The 24,186-nt window shown below is 59.1% G+C and overlaps 1 protein-coding gene across 3 annotated transcripts in view; it reads left to right on the top strand.

Annotated features, from left to right (window-relative positions):
- ABLIM2 (actin binding LIM protein family member 2) overlaps window positions 1-24,186 on the top strand; it is a 167,682-nt gene that overhangs the window by 4,729 nt on the left and 138,767 nt on the right. The gene's annotated exons all lie outside the window — the stretch shown is intronic.

The raw sequence follows: 24,186 nt of genomic DNA, 5'->3' as shown, positions 1-24,186 counted from the left end.
GGGCCTCAGGGCCAGGCCAGCTGTTGGGACCCTGAGCTGCTTGGATGCCTGACTCTGGTCCCTGGGTCAGACAGCCCCTGCGCTGCAGACACGGGCTCTTCCTTGGGCTCAGATTCCAGCTCTGCCGCCTGCTAGCATGGGATCCTCAGACCTCTCCGAGCCTCTGATGCTACCTCTTCTGGGGTCTCCATAGGGACCTAGGGTCCCAAGTGCCTGGTATGCAGGAGAGGCTCAGTTCGGTTCAGTTCAGTCGCTCAGTTGTGTCCGACTCTTTATGACCCTATGGACTGCAGCACGCTAGGCCTCCCTGTCCATCACCAACTCCCGGAGCATACCCAAACTCACGTCCATTGAGTCAGTGATGCCATCCAACTATCTCATCCTCTGTCATCCCCTTCTCCTCCTGCCTTCAATCTTTCCCAGCATCAGGGTCTTTTCGAATGAGTCAGCTCTTCGCATCAGGTGGCCAAAGTATTGGAGTTTCAGCTTCAGCATCAGTCCTTCCAATGAATATTCAGGACTGATCTCCTTTAGGTTGGATTGGTTGGATATCCTTGCAGTCCAAGGGCCTCCTTGCAGTCAAGACTCTTCTCCAACACCACAGTTCAAAAGCATCAATTTGTTGGTGCTCAGCTTTCTTTATGGTCCAACTCTCACATCCATACATGACTACTGGAAAAACCATAGCTCTGACTGGATGGACCTTTGTTGGCAAAGTAATGTCTCTGCTTTTTAATACGCTGTCTAGGTTAGTTATAACTTTTCTTTCAAGGAGTTAGCGTCTTTTAATTTCATGGCTTCTGAAGAGGCTGGAGAAGCAGATAAAATAGTTGGGACAGGAAAGCTCGGGTTGGCAGCTCATGTTTCCTGGTGATCGTGTGGTCTCGCGAGCTGCTGTGGGCCCTAGTCAGAGGGGTGCCAACCCGCCGGGCCGCCTCTGGCCACTCAGACGCAGGGCAGAGTAACCTGAGTGCTGCGTGTTTGTTTACCCGGGGATGTTTCCATCGCCAAGGTCTCTAGGGTGTCGGGCAGCACCCTGCTTCAGTGTCAGGGTGCCACGGCTCGTGGGGCCTGCCCTCAGGCCCTGCTCCGCCGAGGGCTTCTCAGGGTGGCTGGGGTGTCCCCGCCTATAGATGGGGAGGTGGACGCCCAGGAGGGCGCCGGGCATCACACCCCACCACTGGTGAATGACAGCTGGATTTGAATCCTGGTGTGTCCAGCTGGCGGTGGGGGAGGGGTGGCGCTGTCTGTCTGTTCCCCTGCATGCATTAGGGGCTGCAATGGTGACTTCGTGACGTGTGGCTGAGTGTTTGGGGTGGGTGAGGCTTGATCCCCTGGGGGCCTCATGATGATGCTTTCTGGTGACAGCGTGGGGCGAGGAGTCACAGCCAATGTCCTCACCTGAGCCGAGGAGCCTGTCCCCGTTCCAAGGTGTGGCACTTGCTGGCGTAGCTGGGAAGGCAGAGCCAGCCCCAGCCCAGCCCTGTCTGCTCCTGAGGACGTGCTCTGCGTCTCCAGTGTGCTCCTGTCCAGGGTCATGGCTCGGCCCCAGGGACCCACTTGGGGATGGACCGCTCAGACTGGGAGAGGGTCACCGTGCGAATCCACACATCTCCCTGTAACCTTGACCCCTGGCCTTGCTGTCCCCTCTGCTGGGCCCTTGGGGTCTCCTGGAACTGACCGCTCCTGATGGAGGCATCATTCACGGCCGTCCCCGGCTTCTGCAGCTCCAGCCTCGCCGGCATCAACCGTCCCGTTAGTGTCTGAGCTCCCCGGACTCTCAGGCCCACCTGCCAGACCTCTGTGTGACCTTGGGCCAGCTGACTTCCCTCTCTGGGCCTCAGTGTACCCGTCTGAAAAAACAAGGGCCACCGCCGTTCTCAGGGGTGTGACCTGCTTTCTTCTGACCACCTGCCCCCCGCCCCCCGCCCCCCCCACTGCAGCGGGGAGATCGTCTGAGTGTGAGGCTCAGCCGTCGTCCGTTCAGAGAAACACGCCGTGTGAGCCGTGAAGTCTCGGATCACCCTTCTGGGCCACGTGGACCTCATCTGACGGTTTCACGGCAGGAAGCACGTGGCCCATCATGCCGGGGGTGGGGTGGGGGTGGGGGGCAGCCTGCTTAAGGGCCTTTCTCTGCAGCCTGCCAGGGAAGCCACCTCTGTGGACATCTGCCTGGTATCCAAGCCAGCAGAGCAGCTGAGTCCGAGTTCAGAGGAAGGCCTGGGGAGGGGGAGGTGTGCTCTGACTCCTGCCGGTGTCTCCTACCCAGGGTGGGGACAGGGGGACTTCCAGGCTAGTGGGGAGCCAGACCCAGGCTGAACCAGTTCTGTTGCAGTGATGTATTGGGGGATTTTGTGGGCCATGTTGCCTTGGCTGGAGATTTCTGAGCAACAAGGGAAGTGGTCTTGCTTGATGCCTCGAGGGCTTTGGGGTCAGAACACCTGAGTGCCAGTCCCAGCTGTCACCTGCTAGAGTGTCCCGGCCACCAGGCTGCACAACTGCTCTTGGCCTCGGCTTCCCTGCCTCTCGGGTGGAGGTAATAGCACCTGCTTTTCCGGACTGACCGTGGGCTGTGGGGCCAGGGGCCTGGGGTGGTTTTTTTTTGTTGTTACAGCCAGACACGATGTCCCAGGGCTCGAGGCAAAGCCTGTAAGGTCCGCTGTGGCGTCAGCTGGCATGGCCAGCCAGTTCACAGCTCTTCCTGTGTTGCTGGTTCTCCTGCCTGCCCTGCCCAGCCCACCCGATGCTGTTTTACACTCCCTGCCCAGTGCCGAGGTCAGGAGAAGCCCAGTCCCCGGAGAGCTGCCTGCTCCCAGGTTCTGAGCGGTGTTTTGGGCGTCAGCCCCGACTCAGTCCTGCGGGGCTGTCCTCAGCACACACACAGGGGCTCCGCCCGGCCCCCTGCACAAACCCCATGGCCTGGGGTTTGGGTTTCTTCACACACAGAACGAGGGGTTGGAGAGATCTGGCCACCCGACTCCAGCCAGTGCCCAGTGGCCCCGCCGTGCACACCCGCCGGGCTGAGCCAAGTGGATCCCCCTCCCGAGTCCTCGCAGACCGCCTCGAGTCAGGGCTCCATGAACAGCCTCCAGTGGAGGATGGATGATGGATGGAGCTTGGGTCCCCGCTTCATGCCCAGCCCCCCACCCCCTGTCTGTTTGCCCTCATCCTGGTTGAGGACTCACGGTCAGGCCTCTCTGACCTGCTGCTCTGACCTCCTGCTTCTGCTTGGATGTCAGGGGCCCCAGGATCTTGCTGGAAAATGGCATCTCCAAGGCCCTGGTTAGTGCTGCAGTTGGGCGTGAAGTTCTAAGAAGGAAAAATTACAAGGACCACCCTGTGGCCCCTCATGTCAGTTTGGCGACTGGAGTGGCAAATGCTCCCAGGGGCCCCATCCCCACCTTTATGTTCTGAGTGACTAGGCTGAGGCTGCAGGGGGTTTACCTGGGAGGTGGTCCCAGGAAGCAGAAGGGGGAGGACTGGGGCATGGAGGGGGAGAGCCGTGGGGCATTTGGATGGGTGGGTGTCTGCTGCGGGCTGCGGGCGCTCAGTCCTGCTCAGGGACCATGCAGAACGCTCCGAAGAACCAGCAGGACCCTGGGGCCTCTGTTGTCCTGGACTGGGGTGGTGGCTGGTCCTGGGATCATGACCCCCCCCCCCCACACACACACACTGCACGGTGTGACTGTCCACAGCCATGCAGGGGAGCCCTGAGGCAGGGCAAGGGCCGGTGTCACCACACAGCCACTGTGCCCACAGAGGGCCCACGGGTCCGGATACGGTCCAGCGTCAGCCGTCCACTGCTGTTCTCAGCCTCAATCCTGTCGGGGAACCTCTGATGCCTGCCACTGGCAGCCCCTCGAGGGCTCAAGGCTGTCCTAGAATGCCTGTTTACTTGGTTTATTGAGCCCCTACTGTGCACATTTGAAAAGACCCTGATGCTGGGAAAGATTGAGGGCAGGAGGAGAAGGGGACAACAGAGGAGGAGATGGTTGGATGGCATCACCAGCGTGATGGACATAAGTTTAAGTAAACTCAGGGAGTTGGTGATGGACAGGGAGGCCTGGCGTGCTGCAGGCCATGCAAAGAGTCGGACACGACTGAGCGACTGAGCTGACTGTGCACAGAGCGCTGTCCTCGCTAGTGATTCCCCCAAACGCGTGTGTTTTCTCCTGCCACCTTCTCTCCCCCTCCCCACGCCCTGGTGCTGGAATTCCTCCTCCCAGAACCCAGAACGTCCAAGACCCTTGCCTCCATCCTCAGGACCAGTGGACAGGACCTGGAGCCGGGGGCTCAGGAGAGGCTGTGTGCCTGCTTCTAGTTGCTGTGTGACCGGCAGGTGGACATGGCCCCTCTCTGAGTTGCTTCGTCTCTGAGTAGCGGCCCCCAAGGATGCCCCTGGCCTCATCCCCAGACAGGTTGGATACATTAACGCACGTGGCAAAAGGGACCTTGAGGATAGGATTAAAGAGATCTTGCAGTTGGGGGGTTCCAGGGGGGGCCAGTGCCATCTCAAGGAGCCTGCAAAGGAGGAGACAGGAGGGTCAGAGAAGAGGGGAGGTGATGGCAGACGCAGAGGTCGGAGAGGAGACGGGGTGTGGCATGGCTGGCTTTGAAGACGCAGGAAGGACAGCCTGTCTGTAAACTGAAGGGCTTCTGGAGCCACCGCATGACTCGGTGCCACCGTCTGCCCCTCAGGCTGCCTCTGCCTCCGGGGGTGTCTACTGAGCACCCGCGAGGGTCAGCGTCACGGGGAGAGTACAGTCCGACACCCCTGGAGTGCAGGGACGCGGGGCGGCGAGGCTGAGCCAGACCTGGGCGCTCACGTGGGAGAGGTGGCCGGCAGACGCAGGGGCGGAGGTCACGGAGGATCAGCGGACTGTCCAGGGTGGCCGGAGCTAGCCAGTCACCCAGGAAGGGCCGGGCCAGGCAGCGAGGGGGCCATTGGGCTGGGCAGGGGCTGTGAGCCCACCGCAGCATATCAGGCCGGGCAGCAGGGGGGCCGTTGGGCCGGGCCAGGACCCGGCCGGCACCTTCCTGCTGCTGCTCTGGCCGTGGCCACGCCGACCCCGTGACACGCTTCTCGCCAGCTGCCTACATCCCACCATTCTCCTCCAGCTCTGAGCCCGGCTGCTTCTGCCAAGCACTTGAAGCGTAGCCATGGGGTTCAGGGCTACAGGCGCCGGTTCCCTTGAACACACCCCTGATATGCCTTGGAAATCAGGAAACGAGATCTGTGTGCAGAAGCCCAGCGTCCAGCCAGGCGCCTCCCTGGCTGCCTCTGACGGGTGTGGGGTGTGGCCTGGGCCTGGGGCACACGTGAAGCGTGACCACAGGGCAGGTCCTCCTGCTGAGGAACACCGGTGGCCCTGCCAGGGCTCCCCAGGGCCGCCTCTGGCTTCCTCAGGCAGGGGTCCCTGCCAGAGCTCCGCGTCGCCTGGACCTCTCCCGCCAGGCCCCGCCATCACCCCGCCTCACTCTTTCCCCTCCGACCGAGCCGGGACCCCCACTCCCTGCACCTGCCACGTGAGAGCTTTGCTCTGCCCTTGCCGCGGCCACCTCGTCTTCCTCCGTCAGCCCCCGCCCCCTGACCTGACCCCCCAGATTCCTTCTCTGAGAGTAGCTTGCTGGGCGGAGCACCCAGGCAGCCGATGGCCTCTGAAAAGGAGTTGAGAGGAATTAAAATCGCTGGCGAGAGCACACACACCGAGCCCCTAAGCAGGCCCTTTGGGGGACACCCTGCAGTTCAGGGCAAGGTTTTCTAGGACCTGGTGCCCAGGGAATGGGGCTGACAGAGCGGGGAGGCAGTCCCCGATACTGGAGGGGGACCACTGGCGTGAAGCTCTGTAAACCTTGGGGCTAAAACAGCAGGAACTTATTCTCTCCCAGGTCTGGAGGCCTGAAGTCCAAAATCCATGTCACTGGGCTGAAGCCATGTCTCGGCAGGGTGGGGCCTCCTCCGCAGGTGCTGGGGGAGTCCTCTCTGCGTCTCCATAGCTGCCAGAGGCTGCCGGCACTCCCTGGCTTGTGGCTGCGTCACCTGCACCTCAAAGCCAGCGTCTCCAGCACCTTCAGATCGCCCGCCGCCCCGTCCAAGTGTGTGGGCAGGTCTCCCTCCGCCTCTGTCTCTGAGGATGCTGGCGAGTGAGCTTGGGGCCCGTAACCCAGGGTGACCCTCCCATCCCAGGGTCCTTAACTGTATCCCATCTGCAAAGACCAACCACCCCATTTTTTAACCTTATGATGTCACACCCATGGATCTTAGGGATAAGGACCCAAGTATATTGTTGGGGAGGCATCATTTGGCTTTCCTGGGCAGCTTCTTGAACATTCTGTTTCTGAGACTGAAACCCATTTTTACCCCTCCTTGTGGGGTCTGTAGAAGATCCAAGGGTTAGAGAAAAGACCTCTCAGAGGATAAAAATTGTACATCTCAAGTCAGCTGAATGTAAACATCCCACAGTCCCCAGAGCTGATGGCCTCAGGGGCCTCTGACTGGGTGTGTGCTGTCTCTTGGGAGCAGCTAGGCGAGATGCATTGAGCCTTAAATACGTTCATGCCTTCAGTAGAAGAAGGCAGCTCTCCGGAATCTTCTGAAGAAGGGTTCTGAAACACAGATATGATTGGTGCATAAAAACTCCTTCACTGCAGGGGGTCACAGGCTCTGCAGAGTGAGTGTCCAGCCAGAGATGCTGAGTCAGGAAATTATTGTTCATCTATCTGCCCATACGTAGCAGCTGTTCTCCAGCTTTGAGGGCTTAGGACCCCTTCGCTCAAAAAATTACTGAGGACCCCAAAGAGCTTTTGTTTAAGTGCATTGTATTTATCGATATTTAGTGTATTAGACAGGGCTTCCCTTGTGGCTCAGTGGTAAAGAATCTGCCTGCCAATGCAGGAGATTCGGGTTCAATCCCTGCATTGGGAAGATCCCCCTGGAGAAGGAAATGGCAGCCCACTCCAGTATTCTTGCTGGGAAATCCCATGGACAGAGGAGCCTGGTGGGGTCATAAAAGGTCGGACACGACTGAGCGACTAAACAAGTGTTCAGTTCAGTTCAGTTCAGTTCAGTCGCTCAGTCATGTCTGACTCTTTGCGACCCAATGAATTGCAGCACGCCAGGTCTCCCTGTCCATCACCAACTCCCGGAGTTCACTCAGACTCATGTCCATCAAGTCCGTGATGCCATCCAGCCATCTCATCCTCTGTTGTCCCCTTCTCCTGCCCCCAATCCCTCCCAGCATCAGAGTCTTTTCCAATGAGTCAACTCTTTACATGAGGTGGCCAAAGTATTGGAGCTTCATCTTTAGCATCATTCCTTCCAAAGAAATCCCAGGGCTGATCTCCTTTAGAATGGACTGGTTGGATCTCCTTGCAGTCCAAGGGACTCTCAAGAGTCTTCTCCAACACCACAGTTCAAAAGCATCAATTCTTCAGCGCTCAGCTGTCTTCACAGTCCAACTCTCACATCCATACATGACCACTGGAAAAACCATAGTGTATTAGACATTAAAATGGAGAATTTTTAAGCATATTTAATTCATTGAATAAGGAAAATAGCCCGTTGTATGTTAGCTACGAGTGTTTTCAGGCAACAGACCGGCCTTGCTTTACAGCTGTGCAAATCTTGTTAGCGTCTGGCTAATGGGCGGTGGCTGGAGCCTGTGTCCGGCCTGTGTTCTGTCAGCTGTGAGGCCGCGTGTCACAGGGCCTCAGGCAAACCCCAGCGTACATTTGGGAGGGAGAGGGAGCGATGGAGGAAAATAACATCTCAGTCTTCTTATGAGCACGGCTTCGACTCGGCCGGCGCCCTGCTTGCCTACTGGTGACCCCAGGGTTCCTAGACCACACTCGGAACTGGTGATAAAAGATGGAGTACTATGCAGTCATTAATACGATTGTCAAGGAGGAGTACAAGGCGTGTGTCAGCACTGGTGATGAAGAATATGGGGTCCACAACTTTATACACAGTGTCATCTACAAAACAGGCAGAAAACGCGTTGAAATGCAAGAGTTATGGGCAACTCTGCCTTTTTTTCTTTCTTCTGATGCTTGGCTGTTTTATTTTCCCAGTTTCTTCATTTTAAGGATGTGCGGGGGGGATGGGTGGGGGTAGGCGTGTGCTCAGTATTGGTCTCAAGAGGCTTGAGTGGAGAGCAGCTGTCTGACCCCCTGGCACCAGCCGGCTCCTGCTCCAGGGACCGGATGGCGTTCTCTATTTTGGGAGGTGGACTCTCACTGTGGCTCTAGAACTTACAGTGGCACCGACATGATGCAGGGATTTGTGTGTGTGTGTGTGTGTGTGTGTTTATACTTTTGGGATAACGTCATCTACTGTTAGAAGCGAGAGAGCAGTTTCTGTGGGCTCTGGAGGAGGTTTCACAGTGGCCAATGAGGAGTTGGGGGCTGGTCTGAAATTCAGCGTCCCCTGCAGAACTTGCCCAGCCCTGGAAGGGCTCCAGCGGAGAGCTAAATATAACCTGGGTGTGTGCTGGCAACCTTGGGCACCCCAGCCCCCAGCTGGTGGTGCAGCCGAGCCCATGGGAGCAATTGATTTGTCTAATGGAGCTCAGTGTCTGCCATTTGTGGGGCATCTGGTACCTGCGGGCGGGCGGAGAGGTCATCCAGGCCCCGTCTGGAATGCCACAGAGCCCGGCGGGTTGGGGATTCTTGCTCCCGATTTTCAGATGTGGGGGGACGGCAGCTGGACTAAGATGGGGGGCAGGACCCATGGTCACATGGCTGGTGAGGGGGGAGGTGCTCCCAGCTGGCAGCACCCCGTATGCCGCTCCCCAGTGGGGGGCACGCGTCTCCCCCACTGGGTCCTCTGATCCGAGGACTGTGGTCACGTGTTTCCGAGGGCTCTGGCATCACTGGTGGCAGAGAATGGTCGTAATGATCATCGTAACGCCCCAGACAGCATCCCTGCTCGGGTCCTTCCGACGCTGCAGGAGTGGTCTCCGTGACTGCCCATCGTACAGGTAGGCACACAGAGGCCAAGTGACCTTGAGAAACCCGCTCTGGGGACCTGGCTGGTGGCGGGAGCTCCTCCGGATCCCGGTTTCTGCTGAGCTGCATCCTCTCTCCCATGAGAAATGTGGGTCAGCTGGCTCCCCGGGCCCAGCAGAAGCCCTGCTCCGAGCGTCTCCGTGTGTCAGTGATTCTCCTCCACACCTCACCTTGTAAACTGGGGGCCTGCTCTCCCCGCTCCGCCCACTGGCCCGGGGCATCATGGGACAGGATGATGTCATCACCCCTGGAGGGGGCGGCAGTGTGGGGTGACTGGTGGGGGCAGGGCAGCCTTCCAAAAGGGCCTTGCAGAGAAACAATCCCTCTCTCAAATTATGGTCTGCCACCTCCAGGATCAGCACCTCAGCGAGAACATCTCGCTGGAGACTGGGGCCCTGCGGGTAATTCTTGCCCATCCCTCGCACAGGGGCCTCTCGCCCCCCGATACCCTCCTCGCCTCGCTCCCAGGCACCCCTGCAGCCTCCAGGAGACCTCAGCAGGGCTCTGCTCTGGATTTTGGGGTGATGGAGGGAAAGCAGGGCCTCAGCCTTCCTCCTGCGAACCCCTTAAAGCAGTTTTCAGGGAGGAGGTGGCTCCCTGGATTCCCCCCACCAACGTTCCTATCTCCTCCATTAGGACCTGCCCCTTCCCCCGGGCGACGGAGGAGACCCTCCCCACCTTCCTGGGTCTCATGGACAGGCAACAGTCAACCCAGTGTCCCCGGGGGTAGGGTTGAGGAGCTGGTTTCATTTGACCATGTGGAGCCCTTGGCCTGGTGCAGAACGTGACCTTGAGGGAGTTCTTCCCTCCAAAATCTTCCAGCCTGGTGAAAGAGGTGGACAGCGTGTGGGAAAGACACACCATGAGAAAAAGCACTCCCCCAGGAGGCTGTGGGGGAACGGATAGAGGGCAGGGAACCAACCTGTCGTGAAAGAGAAATCCTGGCAGACTTCCTGAAGGAGGTGACGGCCCACCACGCAGGAGTCAGACAAAGCCGTAGGAGAAGGGCAGAGGTGAGCGTGTAGGGCGTGTGTGGGGAGTTTCACTCACGCCTCTGCCCCACGCTAGGCCCTGGGTAAGGTGCCATCTGCCTCTCAGGCGCCGTGATCCCCTGTCTGCCCTCACAGTACCTTGCACATCACCTTGCCGGCAGGAAGCGCTCAGTGATGTGGCTACAGGGGGCCTAGGAGTCACGGCATGCAGAGAGGGAACAGGGAGGGAGTGTGGAGACCATAGGCTCCTGGGGGTCTGCTAGACCCACCCCCATCCGCCCCCATGACTGCAGGCTGAGCCAGGGTGGGGGTGGGGGCGTCAAGCAATCTCAGCATGTTATCTGTGAATGGGGGCGGGGGAGGTTAAAGCCCCAGTGCAGGTGTGGCCAGGACTGGGGAGGACGGGTTACTCTGAGTGGGGGGAAGGGGTGCGGAGGGGACACGGGTGGCTGGGCCATCCGTCTTCCTTGGCGCCTCACCCTCCCTGAGAGCTCAGACTCATCGAGGGCCACACCAGGCCCACGTCCTTGCAGAGGGCTTGGGGGCCTGGCAAGCTGAAACAGGAACACTGACCCTGTCCTGGGGGGCTGTGTGGGGGCGGGTGTACAGGGAGACCACTGGGGGTCCAGGCGTGGCCCCTAGTTTGGAGGCCAGGGCCCCCTCCCTGCCCCGCAGCAGGGACGCCCATGACCCAGTGCTTGGCAGCTGACCCCACGAGCCCTTGCGGCCCAGACACAGCCCTGTGCGTCCTTTTGTTCGGGAGCAGAGATGGCTGGGGGCAGAAGGGGGATCGTCCATCCCCGCTGGGCGATGCCGGGCAGTGCCCTCTGGAGGCATTCCAGCCAGGGAGGTGAGCCTGTGAGGGGTGGGTCGTGGCAGCGGGCTTTGGTCCAGTGTAGACTGGTGAGACCCGGAGACTCAGAGAGGGTCTCGGGCCACGATGGAGACCCTGGCCGCGGCCCGGCCCTCCCTGCCCCAGTTCTGGGAAAGAGGGTCATGCCAGGAATAGAACCTTGTATTTCCCACGGCTCCAGCCGCCGCTCCAGGCTGCAGCAGTCTGCAGAGTATCGGCACCAGGCCCACGATCTGTGGCTCCGGGTCGGAGTGGTGGGTGGGGGGGAATGTCACTGGCTACCTGGCCAGCATCAGGACAGCCGTGTCCAGCGGTCAGGTGTTTTTATTGCCTCCTGCTGGGATCATTCTCTGCCTGGGGCGACCGACCACTGGACACGCAGGCTGCAAGTTGGGAAGTTTGGGAGTCTTGGTCCCAGGCACGTGGACAAAAGAAAGTTCAGGATGGATCCCCGGACTGCCTGGCAAGCCAGCGCCTTGCCACAGACCTCCTTTTACCTGGGACCCGCTGTGCTCAAACCCGCGTCCAGCTCTGCTCGGAACATCAGGCCCAGCCCGGTCCAGCCTCCCCTCATCTCTGGAAGCAGAAATATTCAGATCCCATTGACTTGGTTCTGCTTGAGCGAATAGACCCGAGTCCTATTAATATTTGGCAAAGGCCATTTCCCTGGGTCCCCGTGAGGAAAATGAACTGCAGGGCAATTGCAGGGCAGGCTCTGAGCGAGGCCCCGTGGGCTGTGGTCTCACCGAGGAGGGACGGGGGTACTGGTAATTAACTGCTGGCCACATCTGGGGCCCAGACCTGTGGGTCTTCCCAGGTCTTATAAAAGCCATAGGATTCCAGCTTGCCTTCACTTGGGCCGTTACTTCTCTGGGCACTCAGGTGCCTGTGACCTGGTTAGAGTCCTCAGAACTGCTTAGGGCTTTTGGGGTTGGGCGCGAGGGGTGGCCGAGGTCACAGCTGGACGAGGCAAAGCTGCGATTCGAGGCCAGTGCTGTCTTCATGCAGGCCTCCCGGGTCACAGGAGAAGAGGATGTGCAGTGAGAGCTGCAGGTCAGGTACCCAGCCTTGTAGGAGGCATGTCCACAGGGACGCAGGCAGTGCCGTTGATTTTTTTGTTGTAAATTTATTTAATTGGATGCTAATTACTTTACAATATTATAGTGGTTTTTGCCATAATCAGGCAGGGGTGTACACATGTGCCCCATCCTGAACCCCCCTCCCACCTCCCTCCCTATCCTGTCCCTCTGGGTCATCCCAGGGCACCATCCCCGAGCACCCTGTCTCATGCATTGAACCTGGACTGGCGATCTGTTTCACATATGACATCATACATGTTCCAGTGCCATTCTCCCAAATCATCCCACCCTCGCCTTTTCCCACAGAGGCCCAAAGTCTGTTCTTTACATCTGTGTCTCTTTTGCTGTCTCGCATACAGGGTCATCGTTACCATCTTTCTAAATTCCATATATATGCATTAGTATACTGTATTGGTGTTTTTCTTTCTGGCTTACTTCACTCTGTATGATAGGCTCCAGTTTTATCCACCTCATTAGAACTGATTCAAATATATTCTTTGTAATGGCTGAGTAATACTCCATTGTGTTTATGTACCACAGCTTTCTTATCCATTTGTCTGCTGATGGACATCTAGGTTGCTTCCATGTCCTGGCTATTATAAACAGTGCTGCGATGAACATTGGGGTACATGTGTCTCTTTCAATTCTGGTTTCCTTGAGGTGTATGCCCAGCAGTGGGATTGCTGGGTCGTATGGCAGTTCTATTTCCAGTTTTTTAAGGACTCTCCACACTGTTCTCCATAGTGGGTGTGCTAGTTTGCATTCCCACCAACAGTGTAAGAGGGTTCCCTTTTCTCCACACCCTCTTCAGCATTTACTGTTTGTAGACTTTTGGATCGCAGCCATTATGACTAATACCATCAATTTTAATGAGAAAAGAGGCTTGAGAAGACCCTGCTCACACACCCAGGTCTCCTGGGCTCTGATTCAGTCTGCTCATCCTCCAGAGTTCCTCGCAGCTGACCCTCCAAACTGGCAGGCTGGACCCCAGGCATCTCCCTTTTGAATGACCACTGGCTCTTGCCTTCACCCCACATATTTCTGGGTCCCATCCTCTGCTACCAGGGACCTTAAACAGGGTGCATGTGCGCTCAGTCCTGTCCAACTCTTTGTGATCATGGACTGTAGCCCGCCAGACTCCTCTGTCCATGGGGTGTCCCAGGCAAGAATACTGGAGTGGGTTGCCATTTCCTACTCCAGGGGATCTTCCCAGCCCAGGGATTGAACCCACGTCTCTTGTGCCTCCAGCATTGACAGGCGGATTCTTGACCGCTGACGCCACCTGGGAAGTCCCAAACAGAGGGACCTGACCTGTTTTAGGGGTCTCACTCTCACTTGAGTTTCTTGGAGTCTGTTTTATTATCATTAATTGTGCAATGAACCAAACGTTCATTTTTGCAAGAACAGGGGATTGAAGAGGGAGCAGTCTGTGACGCCCCACCTCCCGGCCCCACGGCTGTCTCTCCCCTGAGAAGCCTTGGGCCACGTCCTGCACGCCCCTCCTGACGCCACCCAGGAAGCGCCCCCGAGTAGGACATGCTCTCCTACAATCGCTTCTCAGCGGCTGCCTGTGACTCTGTGGGTTTTCTCTTGTTTGTTTGGCCATGTTATTTTTCCAGCACTAAGTACAGCATTTTCTGCATAAACGTGTCTCATATTACGTCACATTAGCTGTTTTTACGCACGCTGTTACAGGCGCTAAGTACATTCACGTTGCTGTGAGACCTTTACCACCATCCGTCTCTGGACTTTTTCCATCTTTCTCAGCTAACAGTTCCCACGAAGTAACTCCTCATCGCCTGCCCTCCACCCATCCCGTCCCCCAGCCCTTGGCACCCACAGTTCTGCTTTCTGCCCCTGTGGGTCTGGCAGCTGTCGGGACCTCGCGGAAATGCAGGGGAGCCTCGGAGCTTGTCTTTTTGTGGCTGGCTTGTGTCACTGAGCGCAGCGTCCTCCAGGTTCCTCATGCTGCAGCGGGTGTTGGAATGCCCTGCCCTTTTTTTAAGACCGGACCCTATTCCACTGCATGGATGGACCACTCTGTTCATCCGTCCATCCTTCCCTGAAGACCTGGGCTGCTTCCGCCTCCTGACTGTTGGCAGCGATTCTGCTGTGAACACAGGTGAGCCATATCCACTCAGGTCCCTGCTTTCCTTTCCTTGGGGCATGTCCCAGGGCGGCATTGCTGGCTAAGAGACACCTCTCCTTCATTTCTTGAGGTGCCATCGTGCCATTTTCCCAGTGGCCATGTGACTTCACCATTGTCAAGGGGTGTTTTAAGGGCGGGGTCTCATCGGGGGGCCTCTGGGTCCACCTTGCACGGACCTGACTCCTTGTCTTGGCAGAAGAGCCCACCCTCACCTCCCTGCACACTGTCAGGCAGCCAGGCTGAGACCTTGGAGGTTTCCCCACGTGGGCTGCCCCGTCTCCACGCCGTCTTTACCCAGGCTGGCCCCCTTCTGGGGCGTCTTCCTTCCCCGCCTCTGCCCCCAGCCTGCAAGAGCAGCAGGCGTCCTGCAGGCCCCCTCATCCTGTCCTGCTCCTGGTCTCGTCCCCGCTGATGCAGGTGCTGTCCAGGTGGGTCTGAGCCCTTTCCACCTGCCTCCCTCCAGAGGGGGCCCATGTCCCCCGGCTCAGAATCCTGGGAGCCCATGGGCACCTGTGCAGACCAGGGGTCCTGCACCCTCTGGAGCCTAAGTGCCTGTATGTCAGGGTAGGGGGCCCCAGGCCACGGCTCCCAGGACCCAGGAAGCCTCTCTGTCCAGCTGGGCAGCCTCACTTCCCTGGAGCCTGAGTGGGAACCTGGCCATGCCGGGGAAATCTACAGCTGGACCCAAGGCCACAGCGCAGGACGCTGCCTGGTTAGCAAGGGATAAATTTAGCCACGTTGATGGAAAAGCATCCTGCGTCTTCCTTCCTCCGCTTCCCTTAGCCCTGAGGACGTGACTCACAGGGGGCATGGCTGTACCTCCCCGCAGCCCACCCTGTGGTCTAGAGATGCAGAGATGCTGGTCTAGAGAGTGAGGGACCCCAGTCCACAAAGCGGACCTAGTGGGCTCAGTGGGTGAGGGACCCCTGACCCACCAAGCAGAGCCGGTGAGCTCAGTGGGTGAGGGACCCCAGTCCACAAAGCAGACCTCGTGGGCTCAGTGGGTGACGGACCCCTGACCTACAAAGCAGAGCCGGTGGGTTCAGTGGGAGACAGACCCGTGACCCACAAAGCGGACCTGGTGGGGGCAGTGGGTAAAGCCCCCTCCTCCCCTGTCTCAGCCAGAGCTCCACCCCTCCAGCACCCTAGTGCTGTGAAGTTTTGCTGCCCTAGGCGCTGGGCAAATTAAATTGTGGTAAAATAAACACAGCATAAAGTTTATCCTCCTAAGCGTTGTGCAGTGTAAGTTCTGTGGCATCTAATACAGTCGCTCGTGTGGCCATCGCCGCTGGCACCTCCTGACCGCTTTTCCTCTTGTGAAACTGAAACTCCGGCCCCACGACACACCGGCCCCCCACCCCCACCCCAGCTCCTGGCGAGCACCGCTCTGCCTTCTGCCTCCAGGATTCTGTCTGCTCCAGGCGCCTCACGTCAGTGGGGCCCTGTGATATCTGTGCTTCTGTGACTGGCCTGTCTCACTGAGCAGAGCGTCCTCAGGGCTCGTATGTGTGGTAGCCTGTGTCAGCTTCCTCCTCTCGAAGCTGAATAATATTCCATCGCACGAAGAGCCCACAATTTGTCCCTCCACGTGACTGTGGACGCTGGGGTGGCTCGCCCCTTCGGCTGTTGTGAGTGTTGCTGTTATGATAACGGGTGTGCAAATACATGCTCTGGGGTTTTACAGCAGCAGCTCTGGGGCAGGTGGCCCTGCGGTCCTGCCCCAAACAGGCCAGGGCCGAGCCCTGGACATGTGGGGCTCCACTGGTTCCTCCCCGCTGTCCAGTTAAGTCTGCGCTCCTCCTGTCTCGGGTGTAGATGGGGAAACTGAGGCCAGCGGGGTGAAGGGACTTCCCACCATGTCAGCATCTGGGCATGGTGCCAGGACGCCGGGTGGGGGGTGGGTTTCCACATTCAGAACCCACGCCCTCGCCTTTCGCATGGGGCGTCCAGTCTCCCGCGTGCCTTTGTCCGTTCTCTCAGCTATTGGTTCGTTCATCAGACCCTGAGCAGGACCACTCACCTCCCTGTCCCGGGCTGGGCCGGGCAAGATGTATCTAGAATATATGTCCCGCCCTTAGGAGCTCACAGGATGGAGACCAAATCACTCAGAGGCAAAGAACCGGCGACGGGCTACCCACGCCTGCCACAGGTGCCGACCATGGGGGTGTGTGTGTGCGAGCCATGCGCTTGCCGACTCTGGCTACAGGTGAGCACCCGAGGGCGGAGGGCTCCCTGAGCCCAGAGCCAGGCGTTCTGAGCCCCGGGTCTGTCTCTGTTGCTGCAGTATTTTTCCAGGATCCGTGAGGGTAAAGTTAGCCAGTCATGGTCTATCCTGTTCCTGGGGGGGATTCTGCCTTCTTCATCAGTTTCTCCCCCAGATCTTTTGAAAAGTTTGAAGCATATAGAAGAGTTGGTGGGGGGGGGGAGTCAGTACAATGAATACCTTGTGATACTGTTTCATCTGGATGCATCAACTATGAACGTTTTGCTACATTTTGCTCTATCCCTCTCTCTGTCTCTCTCTTCTGAACCATTTGAAAGTTAGTTGCATTATAACACTTTAGCACATGTCTGTACCCAAATATCAGCTGCAGAAAATCCCTGTTTCCTGTCCCCCCGCCCCCCACACACAGGGCCCCTTTACAGATGTTTGTCTGCGTTTTCTCCTCCAGGAGCCAGGCTGGGGTCTACACCACAGCCGGTGAACATGTTTCTGTCTTTGGTCGCCGTTATTCTGGGACATTCTTCCCACCTGTTTTCTTTAGTTTTTCTTTCATGATGCCAATACTTAGAGAGTCCAGACCTGTTTCCCTGTGGGCTGCCGCCTCCCTGATCTGCGTGTGTCTCTGTTCCTTGGCGATGGGCTTCGGGCTGAGCGTTTTTGGCGGGAGGCTGCTGTGCGACTGCTCCCCGCACAGGAGCACGCAGGGCTGCTGGTCCCGCGTGCTGTCAGGGACCCGAGCGCATCCAGCTGGGGTGAGAACTCCTGCACATGTGGCTTTGCACCTGTGTGCATTGACCTGTGAGTGGAAGTTATATGTCTGCCCAGAAGCGGAATGTTAAATGGGAATGTCGTCTGTCTGCCAAACCACTGTCCCTCATACCTTTACCCAAAGGACATGCGAGTCCCTTGTCCCCGTCCCCTCCCGGCCCAGCACGGGGCACTGTCCGTCTTCGCAGATTCGCCAGCGGATGGGGAGGGTTCCCCCCTGCTTTCCCCTGCCCCTCGGCCGCCGGGGGCGTTGCGTTGCTCTGGCGTCGGGCCATCTGTGTTTCTGTGAGCCTGCTGTTCCTCCTTCGCTGGTTCTCTGCGGGGCCGCTTGTCTGCCTGTGTTGCCCCAGCAGGGGATGGGCGTGTGCCCTGCACTCTATCTGGCCGGGATGAGGAATCGCTCTCCTTCTGAGATCGGGTGGTGGGGCCCAGGAGCGGGGGTGTGTGTGTGTGTTGGGGACAGGGGGCAGGGCAGGGGCCTGGGGGGCTGCGTCCAGGTGTGTTGCTGGGCGGGGAAGGCAGCGTGGGCCGAGGAGGGGCGTCTCTGAGTGGGGAGATGGAGACGAGGTCACCTCCGATCATCCTCACCAGCAATTTCCTTGCTCGCCAGGCTCAAGGAAGGGGTCACCGAGACGCTCTCCCCCTGCCGTCCTGCGGGGCCTCCTTCGGGCCTCTGGGCAGCCTCCTCCTTACCTCGGGCGCCTTCCCACTTGCTGACTCCTCCGCTGGACTCGTCCACCTGCTCTTAAGTTTTCTCTTTGCCTTCGAAGTCAGCTTCAGCATCCTTTCCTCCTTTGAGAGAGGCCTCCTGACCCCCAAGCCCTGTGGCAGCCGCTGGCTCTGCTCCTGCTCTTCCTCCCCCTTATACACTGATCGCAGGATGAGCCTGTGAGTTCGTTTGCCTCTCTGACTGTGTTCGTCACCCTGCCAGCCTTCTAGCTCCTGGTGGGGGCCTCAGAGCTGACAGCCAACCCGCCTTCACCGACAGAACACCCCGCTCAGGGCATCCGCTCCTCTGGGATGCAGACCAGACAGCCTCTGACTCGCTCAACCCTTCGGGTCCAGGCTTGTCCGACTGCAGCCACCTCCCAGCTGGTACCTTGGGGGTCCCTGCTCTCGTTGCCTTAGGGGACCTTGGACTTGCTGTCTTGGGGGCATACATGTCACAGACAGTGGTGCGGATGCTGCGGGGGGTGTGGGCCGAGGTGTGGCCCCTTTTGAGCTCAGCTCCCCTGACGTGGACGCAGGCGAGACGAGAGGACTGAAGGGACGTGGTCCAGCCAGGCTGGCATCTGGGACGCGGAGTTCAGTCTCGGTCTGGGAGGCCTCCTGAGCCCCCTGCCCCAGAGATGGTGCTCTGTGCTGGGGACCTGGAGGTCGGCCTGGCAGGGAGGAGGGATGGGGCAGAGTCTCAACCAGGTGAGAAAGGGGGTGGATGGGAGGAACCGAGAGAAGGGGCAGCCCGGGGAAGGATGGAGAAAGCCTAAGGGCAATGCCGACGTGTGGCGCGCGCTGCTCCGAGACCACAGACGGTGTTGGTGACGACGGGCAGGTCTGTGTTCTGGGTTGAGTTGTGTCCCCGAAGAGCGGTGCTGAAGTCCCGACTCTGGTCCCTGTGAATGTGACCTTATTTGGAAATAGGGTTGTTGCAGATGTAGCTAGCTGAGATGAGGTCACGTGGAGTAGGGCATCCTGATGAGACGAGGAAGAGAGACATGGACGTGGAGACATAGGAAGAGGGCCCCGGGACTGCAGAGGCCGAAGGGCTGCCGCTCCACGCCAAGCATCGCCCGCGACCCGCATCAGGAGAGCGAGGAAGGGCTCTCCCCTGGGGGTTCCCGAGGACCACGGCCCTGCTGGCACCCTGATTCAGGACTTCCGGCCCCCAGACCACAAGAGAATAGAGTTCTGTTATTTAAGCCACTCAGTTTGTGGCCGTTTGTTCCAGCCAAACTCACAAAGTTAGGAATTGGGACCAAAAGATGCTGCTCACCAAGTGCCCATCACATGCCACCTGAGGTGCCCATCACGTGCCACCTGAGGTGCCCATCACGTGCCACGTGAGGTGCCCGGCACTTTCACGTGTATTATCTCGTTCAGTCTTTCTGAAGCCCGATGGGCAGGCACTCCCATCAGAGAGACGGGAAACTGAGGCCCAGAGAGGTGAAGCCGATGGGCCCAGGTCACACAGTGGCTGAGACATGGAGCCGGCTGCAAACACAAGGCTGCCTGAGTTGCACAAGGGCAGTCAGCTTGGTGGGGGTGTTGGGTGCGATGCGTGGCCCTGTTGGAGGGCGGGGAGAGGGGAGTGAGGGAGGGTGGCCATGGTGAGGCATTCTCTTTTCCGACTGTGAGGCTCCTGGAGGACTTCTGGGTGGAGGTGTCAGCACTCCGATGGCTCTGGGGGTTGAGTGCTCAGGAGAGGCCCGGCTGGGTCTTGAGGAATCCTCATTGCCTTAAATTTACCTGAAAAACCAGTACTCATGTGTCGTAAAGTTTTCAAGCCCTTGATTTCATTTGTTTCTTATCTTTTTAAGCAGCATTCAGCAATAAAGATGCGAGTGGGTATCACTCGGCAAGGCTCAGGGATGGCTGGACGCAGAGCAGGGCTGTTAGGGGTAAAGGATTATTCTGGAATGTGGAGCAGGGAGTGTGCAGGGAGGGGGGCAGTCAGGGGCTCAGGGACGTGAGTGGGGCCGCCAAAGCCACCTGGCCACGCTCCCCCTTGCCTTTCTGGCTGGCGCCAGCCTGCTGGGGCCACAGGCAGAGGGCTGTACCCGGGGCAGGGTGGCCTGGATCTGCCCTCACGAGTGGCGGTCCTTCCAGGCTCCTGCAGTCCTGCCCACCCTCTGAGTCCAGGAAGAGCGCGTTTCTCTCTTTTCTTTCAATTGCTGTCATTTCTGCCTGGTCCCCCAACTCCGGCAGGGGTACAGGCGTAGAAGGCAGAACAGAACTTTCTCCACTGCAGGTGGCGACCCATTTGTGGGTGTGAAATCAGTTTAGTGGGTCACAGCAGCCTTTGTTACGTAAGAGGTTGAAATGAATAGAAAAAGAGCAGACCCAGTCTAGAAAAAGAAAGGAAAATAGCAGAGCACATCCCAAGTAATAGGGCGAAGTATTGTTTGGTGAAAAAAAAAATCTGTTATGTATTCACATATTGTATAAACGATTGCAGTGTGTGGCAGGCTGAAAAACGCTCCCCTAGCCCAATATTCACGTCCTCATCTTAGGACCTGTGAGTATTTGAAAAAAAAGGGGGGGTTTGCAGATGGGATTAAGGTAAGGATGCTGCACTGGGAGATCATCCTGGATTATCTGTGTGAGTCCTAATGTATCACAGTGACTCTTAGAGGGGCAGAGGGAGGCCACAGACAGACTCACAGAGGAGAAGGGGCTGGGAGCAACAGGGCGGGCGGAGATGGGGAGATGCCACCATGAGCCAAGGATGCCGGCTGCCACTCGGAGCTGGAAGAGGCAGGAAGGATCCTCCCCCCAGGCCCCGAGGGAGCCCTGCCCAGCAGACACCTGCGTTCCAACTCCGTGGTACCGAGTTTGGACTTCTGGCTTCCAGGACTGTTGTTTTACTCGTTCGTGCTGGTTACAAGAAACTGGTACGCTGTGGGACGAACAACCCCGAAGCTCAGAGGTTCAGTCGGCAATCAGTTATCCTGGCTTGGGGCCTGCAGGCTGGCCGGAGCTCAGCTGACCAGGCTGGGCTCCCAGGGGCTGGCCCCGTCCCCTCTCCATCTTCCTCCTGGGATCGTCGGGTGGCCTGGGGGATGTGCTCCGTGCAGGAAGAGCAGAGGGAGCTGTGTGACGCCTGAACCCACAGGTGGTCACTTCCACTTGCGTGCATGCAGCAACCAAGCCAGGCGTGGGAGCAGACACCAAGTCACGGGGCCAGAAGAGCCCTCTCCCCCGTGACTGGGGACCCTAGTGAGGGGGCAGGAGCAGGGGGGCCTGGGCCCGGTCCATCTGCAGGCTGTACTCTGTGCGCGTGGGGCCACTGCCGGGTGGGCGCATCTCTCTGTGCGCTGACGCTGGAACCATGTGGAAGCTGCCCACCGACGGCCCAGAGCCTGGTGTGAAGTGCCCTGGACACAGCCATTTGTGGGTTTTCAGGGCCTGGCTCTGTCTCTCTGCGACCCTCCCTGAGAATCAGTCTGGAAGGTTCCAGGTAGGGAAGGGACAACGTCCCACCTTACCCCTCACCCTGCATCCTCAGAGGGATAGATGGAGGCTCATGCTGCAGGGTCTGGGGCAGGGGAGAAGGGACTGCTCCCCTACAGCCCCAACTGGTCGCCATCCCTGGGGGGAGCGTGCACATCCACCGTTAGCTTAGGTTCACCAGGGTCCTGGTCCTCCGCCTTGAGTGCACACAGGGACTTTGGAGAGGCTGCGGGGCAGGAATCTCCCACGATGAGGCTGGGCGGCCGCGGCCCATCCTCCCTGTGGGTGCTGCCTCATGTTGCCCCTCCTGCCCGCTCCCCCCAGAACAGATGCGGAAGAGGAGCAGGGCCCGGACAGCTCCCCCCACCCCTGGTGCTGGGAAACCACCTGAGCCTGTGGGAGAGGAGGCCGTGGGTCCCCGGAGCCCTGGAACCTCTGTGGGCAGGGCAGGTGTCCCCACAAGCCAAGGGCAGTCTCCCACAGGCCTGGCAGCCACAGAAGTTGGTGGGTCATGGCATGGGGTTGGGGGGGTTGGGTGTGCTGGCCTCCATGGGGGCCTTGGTGCAGGCCAGGCAGGGTGGGGAGGTACTCGGAGCTGAGGGTCAGTTAGGCAGATACCTGGAGAGGCATGGAGCCCAGGGAAGACCTAGCGTGGTCAGCGAACACCAGATCAGGCCAGCTGAACCAGGCCCGGGGCGGATTTCTGCCCCAGGGACCAAGGACCCCCCAGCCTACGGTTCCCATCTCCTGGGAAGCCCTTCTGGCAGTGTTGTGGCTGCTCGCGTCACGCACAGGGGTCTTGCCCGCCCAGCCCAGATGGACAGGAGGCATCAGGCCCGGGGGGGATGACCCTGGTGAGGGAGGCGCCAGCCCTGGGGAGGTGAGTCCGGAAGGCAAGACAGCTGGCCTCTTCTGGGCGCTCTCCCCAGGCAGCAGCGGGCTTGGGGTTCATGGTCCAAGCCATCTTCACTGGGATGCATGGGCGAGGGAGGCGGTCCTTCCAAGGGGGCCTTGAGCCACGCTGAGTCTGGGCTGCAGCAGCGCCTGCCCTGTGGATGGACGGTACCCGCAGCTCCTCCTACGATGATTCTCTTTCGAGTGCCTGGGCAGACCCCAGCCTCCCTTGTTCTCAGGGTGAGACCGACCCAGGGTTTTCGATGGAAGTTCTGTTGCCCTGGCCCCTGCCCACCTTCCCACCCCAGCAGAGCCTCATATAGCCGAGGGCGCCATCCTGCCGGGAACATCAGCTCACCGTCTCTCCTCTCCAACCTCCATCCCGGAGTCGAGCAGCTTGCCACCCCTTGGGCTCTGAGTCACCCCGGGTTCTCTCTGCCGGGGCGTCCCCTTAAGCCCCGCCGGGAGCGCCCCCCGCCCACTGTGATACCCCGGCTCAGGCACCAGACCGTATTGCCCCTCTTCTCCTGTCTGACTCTCAAACTCAGAGCCTGCGAGCCTGTCTTGTTCACTGGAGCTGGCCCAGCTCCCCCTGTCTCTGCCTCGGTGTCCTCACGGGGGAAGTAGGGACGTGCCGGTCCCTGCCTCGGGTACGGGGCTGGCTGGGGGCTCAGCGGGGGCTGCTGTCTTGGTCGCCGTTGCCAACGCGGTGGTCATTTCGGCCCGGGCTGGGCACAGACCGCAAGGCATCGAAGCTGCAGAATAGATGAGTGGAGAGAGGCTCTCCTCCTCTGTAAGCACGCGGGGCTGTCGTTCTCTCCCTGGGACGTGTCATCCATACCCACTGGCGGGACCTGGAGCCTGGCGTGACGCTGCCTGCAGCCCTGTGCTCACCACCCCTCGTCCACCAGGTGGAGAGGTTCAGACCAGTGGGATCAGTTGTGGTAGTGTTAGCCGTTCAGTCATGTCTGACTCTTTGCAATCCCACGGACTGTAGCCCGCCAGGCTCCTCTGTCCATGGGATTCTCCAGGCAAGAGCACTGGAGTGGGTTGCCATGCCCTCCTCCAGGGGATCTTCCTGACCCAGGGATCGAACCTGGGTCTCCTGCATTGCAGGCGTATTCTTTACCGTGTGAGCCCCCAGGGAAGACCTAGTGTGGTTAGCAAACATCAGATCAGGCCGGGAGAGTCCCTGCTGGCGGCCAGCACCCCCTCTGACTCTTCAGAGCTGAGCTAATGAGGTGTTTTCTGCTGGGTGCTGGGGGAGGGCTGACGTGGCCTCCCCGCCCCACCCCCAGAGCCGCTGCAGCTGAGCCCTGGGAAATATGACCCGTGCTCCAGGGCGTGGCCATTGAGCCTCCCCGCGGTGGGATCCTGGCCCCTGGCCACTAGACCATCACACGCGGTTAGCCAGGATAACACCTGCAGGGTCTCAGGGGCTGCATGCTGGGGGCCAGGCAGGCCTTCCTGCTTGTGTGGTTCATGGGTCACAGGGCGTTTCTGCCTCTGGAGAGCTTAATGCCGAGTGTTGCAGAGAGACATCCAGGAGCACAGGGGCACCAGGGGACCAGGCAGTCAGGGTCTCTCACCGCTGCCTTTATGCCTAGGGGCCCCCCAAGTGTCCCAAGCCTGAGTCTCCTCCCATCTGGCACACGGGGCTGCAGAGTGGGTTAAGTAGGTCGCCCCGACATTCATGTCCACCCGGAACCTTCACATGTGACCTTATTTGGAATAGGGTCTCTGCAGGGTAATCAGGGTAAGGATGGAGAGGAGGTCCTCCTGGAAGAGAGGGGACCCTAAATCCAGTGACTGGTGTCCTTGTATAAGAGACAAAGAAGGACACACAGGGATGTACAGAGAAAAGCCAGCCCTGTGAGTTCTGGGGCTGAGATGGCAGTGATGTGAATGCTGGTCCGGGTCGCCCAGAGTCCCCAGAAACTGGCGATGAAGGGAAGCACCCTCCCCAACTGCCCCAGAGCCTTTGGGGGTTTCTGGTCTGCAGACTGGGGGAGAGTCAATGTCAGCTGCAGAGGCCGCAGCTGTGGGGCTGG

This window comes from Bos indicus x Bos taurus, chromosome 6, assembly GCF_003369695.1.
Source record: "Bos indicus x Bos taurus breed Angus x Brahman F1 hybrid chromosome 6, Bos_hybrid_MaternalHap_v2.0, whole genome shotgun sequence".
NCBI classification, from domain to species: Eukaryota; Metazoa; Chordata; class Mammalia; order Artiodactyla; family Bovidae; genus Bos; species Bos indicus x Bos taurus.
Note: the sequence above shows the minus strand (reverse complement) of the source record. Positions and strands in the feature narration are given on the sequence as shown.